The following is an 8941-nucleotide window of genomic DNA, read 5'->3' on the forward strand; positions in this document are numbered from 1 at the left end:
ACTATAAACCACTTTCAAGATGACATAAACCATAAAAATTCCAATAAAATTTTTTCTTCATTCTGTTCATTTCAAAGAACAGCCCTCACTTTTTTGCTTAATACAGTATCAGTGACTTTGAATTTTCTTTACACATACTCCTTGCTCTCTTAAGTTGTAACAGCTGTGGCACCAGTATTCCACATGGAAAAGCAGTGGACTTCTGGGGTGACACAGGGCTGGGGTGGCAGTAAAGGCATGAATGGTTGTTCTCAGGCCTGCAGGCATTGGCAAGGACTCTTTCCTCTCTTGCTTAAGAAGCAGAGGCCAAAGGCTCTGAACAAGCAGCCCTGGCAGATTTAGCTGCTGTGTTTTGAGATGTGATTTGTCTCAGCTGCCTGAGGTCATGATCATTCTAGCAGAGTACAACAATGAAAATAGGTATTCTTTTAACATGCCAGCCTGTGACCTGGAGTCTCCACTGTAAGAGCATAGTAATACCTAAGAGCAGAGAAAAATAGACACTTGAGAGTGGTATTGTCTTAAACTGAACGGGGAACTCTGCCAAAGACCACTTATCAGAGCTCTAAGCCTCAACACAACTCATCACCATGATGCACTTAGAGGTTAGGAAGCATCTAGATGACAAACCAGACTCTCCCCAAGCCTCTGTATCAGGCCTGTGTGGCACACAGCCTACCAAAGAATTCCCTGGGCCCAGTGTGCTGCGTGGGTGAAAGGAACGAGTTTGTCCTGCTCTCTCCCTGGCCCGGGATCAGCACGCTGCTGAGCACGCAGCAGGTCGTGACCACAGGCAATGGCCTCTTGCAGCAGCCCCGTAGCACAGCTGGGTTGAGAGCTCTGAGAATGGTGAGGCACTGAGGATTCCTGACTGGCAACTGCTCCACACATCAGCATGAGCACACTCTCACACTTTTGACAAAGAAAACTTGCAAATAAAAAAGAGCTAGCGATGAGGAAGCATGTGAAAGTATTGCAATAGAAGGGAGGCCTGTAGACATGGTTAGATACAACTACCATGTCCAGGTTGCCTTCAATTGGTTGTCTGTCCTCTTTTCCAACTTTCCAGAGAGATTTTGAGAACTGTGTATGTCTAGGATTCTTGGCATCTAATAATCTCATCATAATATTGCTTATGTGCAGCAGTCTCAACCTTGGATATCCCATGTCCAGCAATCCCAGAGACCTCAGAGCAAACACCATAGGCAGTGTAATGCCAACAAAACTAAGAGAGTGCTCTACCACTCCTATAAACTGTTGCATGAACAGATCATACAATTACTTTGAGCATTTCCAGTAAGCCCTAGAAGTCTAAGGCTTACTGTACCTGCAGGATGCAACTGGTGCACCTTTTTCTGCATCAGAAAGAGAGTAGCCAGAGGTTGGGATAAAGAGCCACTAGAGCAGTATCACAGCCAACTGGCTGCTATACAATTACCACAATCTGGCTTTCACAACTAATACACTTCTTCCTCCCTCCCTTGTGATGTTCAGCCACCACCTTCCAGCTGCTGCAAACCAAATTTGCCCCTGCTAAATGGCAACCACCAAGAACTGTCCTCACTTCCAATACAGTAAATTCTGAAATCCAGCCTCAGAACAGAAGTGAAGTATCAGTAATAGGCTTGCTAAGGTGAGCTGCAGAACAGAGATTTAGTAACACAAGGCAAAAAATGACAGGATATTCTCTATCAACACATATGCATAGCAAAGATAGAGAGGATGAGGAGGTAGCACATTTGCAGGTAGCAGCATAATTCTGTTGGCTTCTGCTGAATTATTTGTACTGTGTAAGAGAAAAATAGAGCCCAATTTTGCTTTTCATCTCTCCTTTAATTACAATAAAGCTTCTGGATTATATTGATGATTTTCAACTTCATGTCAATTAGACCCATTAATTCCATAAGCGAAGAGCAAATTTGGATTAAATGGATGGGATTTGTTTCAACAGGGTAGTTACTGGAAGGCAGCCCAAGATAAGCAAGTCAAAGTCTGCAGTTATCTATCCTCAGCTGAGTTGCACACACCTGTTCCTTACCCTTTTCCTTCTGGAATTACTTTCAGAGTGGCACTTCAAGTATGGTAAAAATTTGTTGTCAGATGACTGCTCCCACTAAAATCTGCAAGAGGGATGTGACCATGAAAGAAAAATACACAGTAACCTTTCCAAAGTATGCCTGTAATTTCAGAATCGTGCTTTCTCAAAGCTGAGCCTCCTTCCACCAAGAATGAAGCCTTTATCATGGTTGCTGTACTGAAAAGTGAGACACAGGTGAGAAAGAAAAATACTTTCAGAGCATTTGAAGATTATTTCAGTTGTGGTTTTAAATTTACACAGAATGTAACTAACCTTTTTGTCTGAATTTACCCACTGTAGTAAGAATAGATCATAATGAATGTTTAAAGCCTGAGTAGTTTATGAAAGAAATTATATAACATGGTGTTGTAGGAGCAGTGGACTGAATTCAGTGACCTAAAAAATGCTTACGTTTATTTCTCTCTTAGGAAGTTCCTAGGTCTACCTGTCAGCAGATGGATATATTCCCAGAAAATCAATTATACATATAAGCAAAAATATCATGGAGATTAAAGAACATATGAAAGAGCAAGCACAACTCTTCTTTCACAACACTGTGAGTAAAGAGTAACTTCACTGAAGTCAATGAGTTACAATGATGTGAGTGAGAAAAGAACCAGCTCCGTAGTCTGAAAATTACTTGGGCCACCCATGGAGTCCAATCACAGGAACTGCAGGCAGCTAATATTGCAGCATTTAATTCAGAAAGCCCAGACTGAAAAAAGGAGACTGAAAATAAAGGATCTGAATTTGATTTCAGTCAAAAAAGACCCCTGAAAAATAGCAGGAAAATGGTGAATGGAAAAGGAAAAAAAATACTCCACTTCTAAAACATCCTCCCTCTCCAATAAAAATTTGCATTGACCAAAGAACAAATCTATATGCTTTGGGCTTTTTTTTTTTTTTTCAACACCCTGCAGGTACCCAATTAACAGTGGCTGAGCTGTATGCTTCCCTGAAGGGAAAGTGTTATCTTGGCTTTCCAAACAGCAGACACATTTTGTGAGTTGATGCATACAGTGCTACACCTACTCAGATGAGTGCTGCAGAACTGTGTCATACCTTTCCAGCACAGGTCACTGTAACATATCCCACCACATTTTTAGGCAGTAATGAACCTCCACTTTCCCTGCTTTAGTTTATTCCCTCTAAATACATGCTCCATTTTTCATCTGAGGTCAGTGAGTTTAGCTTCCTCAGCTCCTGTCACCTCCCACTTGAGAGAGCATTTCTGCCAGTAGTACTTACTGTCCATAAGAGAACAAAGGCTTGTCTCAGGAAAGCTGTCTGTTCACAAACCTCTTCCTGTCCCTTCTTCAGTTTTCTTCCAGTTTTTCTGTCTTCTCCATTTATGTCTCTCATCACATGCTGTCTCTCCCATCTATTTACACCTCACCTGCAGCATTACCCTCTCCATTGGTATTATTGTCCTGATTATAACTGTCCAGAAGCTACTGAAGACCTGTAAAACAGCACATTGTGAGCTTACCATGCTGCACTAGAAACCCCTACACTGATGCACCACGTCAGCATTATGACAGGACATCAAATCACATTAAGAGAGATGTGCTGAGTGTTATCCACAGAATGCCCAGGAATGCCATCCCTCTTTTTGTTTTCCAGGTCATTCTGTCTCCTGCTTTCCTGCCCCCTCTTCTATTTTATATTCTATGTTACTATCACCTTTTCCTTTTCTGTCAGTTTATTTTCTTCCTCCTCAGAGTTATCCTCCCCTCCCTCCCTCCCTCCCCCCTTCCTTCACTGTCCACCTCACATTCCTGCATGCATTTTCTTCCCTCTGATGTGCCTGCACAAAGGAGTATAATGGAGGCAGTACTGCAGCTTTGTTAAATGTGTCATTGGCTCCTTAGTAAACAAAGCTGTAACTGGGTGCACATTTGGGCTCTGCAAACCAGAAGGGTCTAGAGAAAGCATTTCATTCCCAAAGGCTTAAGCAAAAGAGCTTGGAGATTTAGAAAACTTCTTGGTTCCCTAATCTTCGACATGAAGCACACCACAAACAGCAGGAGGAATCTTGAAATAATACCAGATTCTTTTCTTCACATGCACATATTTCCTTTTGCTTTGTGAGTCGAGGCTCTTAGCAACAAGAGCACTGTAGAATCACTGTAGTGACTAGAATTTGATGATGTCAGAACAGCAGAAAAGGAAGAAGATGTACTTTGTAATGGCATACAACTGGAAAAAATAAAATTGGTGCCAAGCAGTGCTGAAACCAAACAAAATGTTTCCCAATAATTCAACATACAGAGGGTCAGAAAGCAATCTGGGTTTTAACATTCTGACTGGTAATTAAAATCAGCATAATTCAAGTGCAGAACAAAACAGTGCTTGTTGATACAAGGTATTTTGTTTTTGTGATAGCATCAGACTTTCAGGTATAAAGAAAGAGCACCTACTTTGGATGGCATCACTCATCTGTATGCTGTAGATATCTTCTAAGCTCAGTCCAAACTCTGGCACACGCCAGAGCAGCTGCACAGTCGCTGTGCCTCTTTCAGCACACACACCAGTGTGGAATATTTTAATGGCAGATGTGTTAGCCTGAACAGGTCAAGTAGCTTCTTCAGACAATATAATTCCCTCTGAATGCTTTGCCATTTTTTTCAGATTTTTCAAAAAAACTTTTATCACATTTAGTGATTTTTTGATCCTCTGTTGATCTGTGAAAGCATTGAGAAAACAAGGAAAATTATTTGATGACACAAGAAAACAATAAACCTGGTCCATATTACTTTTACATATGTCTAAATGCTGTTGAAATCTATTTTTAAAAATGGAATAGAAAAGTGAGAAATTGTTTTCCACATAGTTCTCTTGATAATACTTGTAATAATTCTATATATTTCAGAGAACATGACTTTAAAATTTATATTTCCTAAATATTAAAACTTCTAAATTTCATATTTGGGAATAGAAATTAAAGTGGTGGCATATATTGTTTCAACAGTAAATATAATTTATGTCATAATTTTGTCACTTTAAGAGGTCCAGAATGTATTATTCATTATTCCTTTATTACTAATAATGAATTCTAGCAAAGCCCCTGCTTTTAGCACTGCTGCTTGTTAATATTGTGATTATTTTCTCATTTTGCATTGGCACTATTATAGATTCCTACCTAGGGTTTAATTGTTGGTCTGCATTGATATCAGGAGCTCTAGTGATTCCCAAGGCCTTGTTCTATATATTAATTCATACAGATATATTTCTATTCCTTTGTGCAATTCTACTCATAGGAAGGATGTCATCCTCTACACTATTCTTTCAAATCTAAGATTTAAGACAGCAGTCCTGGTAAAAACATACAAAAAGACAAGAAACTACATTAAATACAGCAGTGTTAAAGTGCAGAAAGAAAGCTTGCCTTTCAAATTGAGTGAGCAATTTTTTCATACCTTACCGATTAGACTAATACTAGAAAAATATTGACTACAAAACTCAAGAATAACTAAAAATAAAGAAAATAAAAAATTAATCCTAATTCTATATATGAGATACCTGGAGACAGAGATATAAAAAATGCTAAGGTGGAAGAGTTCCACCATGAAAATGCATCTTGCAAACATTGTAAGTAGATTTGGAAAGTCACTTTGTGAATTGCACCAAACATATTGGCTAACTGAAAAAATTGCAGAAAAATTGCACTGTGATATACACAAATGAGAACATCTTGGTAGTGTTTTTTTCCAGTGTTGCCCATTTCCTTTTATTTTGTTGTAATCATACATATGTTTCTGTAATAACTCTACTGGGACTGCTTGAGGAGCCAACCTTTCAGCACCTGTTCATCTGATTTGCTGAACAGGGGACATGACACTTCTGGAGTGCCTCTGGCCATGTCCTCTTTTTCTGTTTGCAAATTATGCTCCAGTGGAAACAGGAATCTCACCACTGAAAGTGGGAACTTTACAATTCAAGGTATGCTAGACAACTGCAGCTGCACATACACAGACCAAAACATTCCAGTCCAATGCCACGTTCAGCAGTGCCAAGTCAGGTGAGTTCTGGCCACATTGTTCTCCACACAAACTCTTCAGTTTCACTTGGAACAAACCTGGTTTTTCTTTTGTGTGTACAGTACTCTTTAAAAGTGATTGCAGATAAAAACATCTCATCAATTAATTAACAGTAATGATAATAATATGATCATCATCAAGACTTACACAAGCTTTAGGCTTGGCTATTAGCTACTTAACAATTGCTTGTATTTACCATTGTACCAGTCCTCAAACATAAATATACAATTAAAATATAACATATTTTTCATTTAAGATATTCTAAAAAAAGAGTATGAAATCACATGCAAAGTTTCTTCTTGGAAATTATTTCTATTATTTATTTGTTTTAATCAGGGTTAGTAAATGGGAAGTTGACATTGGAAGCTGACATAAAACTTGTGTTTCCACATGTGTAAAGTTTTTCTTTTCAGTAATATATTAATCACAAGTCAGCTAAATAATTAATACCACAACTTAACTCTAAGCAATTGCCTCATTATCACTGTTTAATTCACAGGCACTGGAGTCGACCAACTAACTCTCCTGACACCTTAACGATGCATTAAATTCACAGTAACTAATGCAAATGGTTTATAATTTCCTAACATTCATTAAAACTCTAATAAAGGCAAGCACATTCTTTTCTTGTACTGTCAAACAGAGAGAGAACAGTGTTCCACATCAGCTGTAGTTGATGAAAAAAAAAGTGAGGGGTGTCTGTTTTTAAATCTTATCACATAATTAAAGACTGTTAAAGTACAGTGCAGAGGGCAAATTATATTAGCAATAGCTGGACTTTAAACTGTGTCAGCTTTTTTGTAACAAGGTTTCCTGTGCTTGACATCTTACATATTTTAACTAAATATACAGAAGGAAAAAAAAAAGAATTGCATAATTTGAAATGCTAATTTTTTTGTCTTGCAAGAATTATACAAAACATACAGAAATTAAAAAACTGAAATACCTTTGTCAGCTCTTTCAAACTCTGCAAAGAATTCCATTTATCTCCATTGAGAGCTAGTGGAGTCATTACATTCAATTGATTTAAATAGTACTTGATCAAATCCCCAAATCCACAGCCATACCTGGCAACATCCCCAAAACAACAGTCAATAAAGGACATATTTTTAAACACAACTGCATGCAGAAAAATGGGAGGAAAAGAAAATGAAACACAGTGTAAAGCAAAACCAGAAGACATCTTCCTTCTCTTTTAATACCACCAGTTATTTCCATCTCCAGCATGGCATTAATTGAATGCTAGACCTTTAGAAACCTACACAGCTCTGAAAACTGTCCTCACTTTCAACTGAGGAGTATTTCCTTCCAGAGGAGGGTGCCAGTTCTGCTGCATTTTGAATACTCATAAGGGGAGGAGGGAGAGAATACACAAGGATGAGACTCCCTTCCCTCAAGCCTCAGAATGCTGAGGGCTGAGCACTCTAACCCAGAGCTGGGACAACAGCAGCAGCAGCCCCACAGCTGCCTGGCTCCAGCAGAGAGGAAAAGCTGTGCACCCAAAACAAGCTGCCAGCCTGCTCTCATCTATCTCCCTGTACCAACAGTGGCCAAGGTTTCTGACAGCACGACCCAGGAAAGGCTAAACCAATGTGAATTTCTCCTCATCCTCCTACAGATGCTTACGTGAAAAGCTCAGGGAAACCCTGGCCAAAAAGCAGCAGTGAATAGGTAGAAAATCCTACATCCTAGCCCCCAAGTATCCTGCAAGTTTCATTTAGCATTACAGATCAGAAGACAGATTTCCAGATTAAGAATAGACTTCAAATCTATTTTTAGGCTTGTTTTAAAAAAAGGCCTTATTTTTACAGGCCAAGCGGCCTGAGGCACCCAAATGACCTCCAGGCCACTCAGTACTTTTAAGAAGTGAAACAGCAGACTCTTTCTCCTGGCCTTTAGAACTGATAGAAGAGCACTATTTTACATTACATTAAATTACAGGGACTGCTCCCTGAACACATTACTCAGTAATTACAAGTTGCATTATGTAATTTTGGTACTGTCTACTACATTCTGCTTCATCAAAGCACACTGAGAATGCACCCAAATGGTTACAACACCTTGTGTCATCAAAGCCACCCATAGCAGCCCTCCAGACATGCTCTCAGATGCAGCAGGTTAAAGAAACATGGGCTGGCAGCGTGGCTCATGCCTGCTAGAGAAAAACATTCTCCTTACAAATTGCTGCTTTGATTCTAAATTCGTACGTGGTATTTAGACCCAAACAAATTTCTAAAAACAACCTCCCCTCCCGCTACCAAAGACTATTTTCAGAAAACTTGACATTGCCAACAAGAGGGAAATGTAGGAGTGAAGGATACCTTATTCATTGAGCTGGTGTAAACTCACAACCACTTTGCTGTCTGTCACTGAAAATTAAAGTGCAAAGAAAAGCAAATGTAAGTGGGAAAAAATATTAAAATTTGAAGAAGTTTTTAATACAGAATAAGTCTCATTATTTGGGGAATTCAGTTCCACTTTTTTGGTATTTAGTACAAGCATTGTTTAAATGTTTCCAAGTTCTGTATTTCTACATCCAAACAAAAGAGACTGAAATAGATATGAGAAGTGCCCTTATACCAGGAAGCAGAGCACTAACTGTAATGTTAACATAAATATTACAGCTGTTATTGATTGCAAACACAATTCAGGACTTTTAAGATTACATTCCTTTAATTCTAATGACTCATAAGAAAGTGAAACTGCACTTTGCCCAAAGCAATTGTAAGGAACAGCTGTCTAAAAGGACAAATTTTGCCACAGACTGGCTCTGATAACATCCTAATTCTTTCTTCAAGTGAGATCAGTATTAGAGCTTGTCTCT

At 38.9% G+C, this 8941-nt stretch overlaps 1 long non-coding RNA gene across 1 annotated transcript; it reads right to left on the bottom strand.

The window, feature by feature from the left end:
* Positions 1-1742: 1742 nt before the first annotated feature.
* On the bottom strand, positions 1743-7195 carry LOC306805533. The gene is made up of 3 exons (XR_013775239.1): positions 7064-7195; positions 5220-5392; positions 1743-3539 (listed from the first exon to the last, which is right to left on the bottom strand). It is a non-coding gene; the product is annotated as an uncharacterized lncRNA (long non-coding RNA).
* Between the last annotated feature and the right edge of the window lie 1746 nt (positions 7196-8941).

The sequence above is a fragment of the Erithacus rubecula genome (assembly GCF_903797595.1).
Source record: "Erithacus rubecula genome assembly, chromosome: 10".
Classification (NCBI taxonomy): domain Eukaryota; kingdom Metazoa; phylum Chordata; class Aves; order Passeriformes; family Muscicapidae; genus Erithacus; species Erithacus rubecula.